At 44.3% G+C, this 1,364-nt stretch overlaps 1 protein-coding gene across 12 annotated transcripts in view; it reads left to right on the plus strand.

Moving 5' to 3' along the window:
* Nucleotides 1-90, plus strand: part of Phf21a (PHD finger protein 21A) — a 155,475-nt gene extending 155,385 nt beyond the window's left edge. For all 12 annotated transcript variants that reach the window (XR_003843504.1, XR_003843508.1, XR_003843501.1 and 9 more), the window contains one exon: nucleotides 10-90. The gene's annotated coding sequence lies outside the window, so the exon portion shown is untranslated. The remainder of the gene's footprint in view (nucleotides 1-9) is intronic.
* Nucleotides 91-1,364: the final 1,274 nt, after the last annotated feature.

Consider the following 1,364-nt stretch of genomic DNA (forward strand, 5'->3'; position numbering starts at 1 on the left):
GAAGAGAAGGTTCTAAGCAGAGCAGCACGACCCAGGTGTGTGTGAATGGAGTCGACCCTTTTCTCTTCTTAAAGTTTATTTTTGTTTCTGTTCTTTTTTTTTTTAAAAAAAGTTTTTTTTTTTTTTTTTTTTTTTTTTTTTTTTTTTTTTTTTTTTTTTTTTTTGGTAACAAGAACTAAAATAAGAAATAGAAAAGCTGTTTTTTCAGGCTGACGGTCCTGTTGAGGGTAGCGAGACCTTGCATGATAGAATAGGTGTCATAGTGTCAAGTGAGGTCGGTGAGTCTGTGTGCGTCCTGTGTCATCAGTCAGGCACTGTTCTGGTTTCTTTGTTTTGTTTTTTACTTTCTGGTTTTGTTTTCTGATTTTGTTTTTTGTTTTTTCATGCAAGGGCAAAAAAAAAAATCTTTGTACCTGGGGAAAACAACTTTTTTTTTATTAAAAAGGAAAATAAAAGATATTGAGGTCTTCCTAGTGTTACTTAAATTAAGATCAAGGTAAGAAACATTGTAAAAATTACAAAAGTGCTATTTGTTTCCTAAAAACAGTGATTTTTATTAAAAAGGTGTCAGAACTGGAGAAAACGCTGTGTAGTTACAGTTTTTTAGCACAGAGCCTACTGATCCTGATGACATTTTGCTGTGTTGTGTCTCTAGACTGGTGCGCCAGTCTCCGCAGGGCCGGGTCCTTCCCTCCTCGCTCCTTCCTACTCAGACTTGCTGTCTCCTTGGTACAGGGATCTCATCTCCTGTGTTTGGAGCCAAAATGGAATGTGCATAGTGTCAGGGTGTCCCTGCAGCCTCAGACCTTGCTAGAACGCAGGCTGGTGCCCACCTAGATCATCCCTTGGTGCTGCTCTGTCTTACAGCCACCAGCATTACTTACGCCTTGGGGGCCCTCGGGGGACTGACCAGTGAGGCTCCTCACTGCCTGTGTACTTGGCCTCCGGGAGGATGTAGGATGCAGGCTGGCTGCGTCGGGGGGAAATGCTTTGCGGGTCCGTATGTCTCTTAAGAGCCCAGGTAGCCTTCAAGTCCATCTTGCGTTGAAGAGAGAGGTCTGAAGCTCTAGTGGGCCTCTGCCTGCTAGCCCCAAGGTCAGAGTTCACTCCCATTCCACTCACTCACATGCTTCCTGGGTGTTCCTGGGTTAGAATCACTATGCTTGCCTTGTGTGGCCTAGTGTAGACTTTTCTTCTTGGAAAAATGGGATTCTGAAAGGCTCTCTACTCATCTCCCCGACAATACCACAGGGACCGTAACTCCATGAGACACATGCTCCCAGTGGAAATCTTGATCTGTTCGATGTCCTTGAGGGAAGGGACAGAGGCCTAGGCTCTGCCCCCAGGTCTGAAAACAGCATCTC

Source organism: Mus pahari, chromosome 3 (assembly GCF_900095145.1).
Source record: "Mus pahari chromosome 3, PAHARI_EIJ_v1.1, whole genome shotgun sequence".
Lineage (NCBI taxonomy): Eukaryota > Metazoa > Chordata > Mammalia > Rodentia > Muridae > Mus > Mus pahari.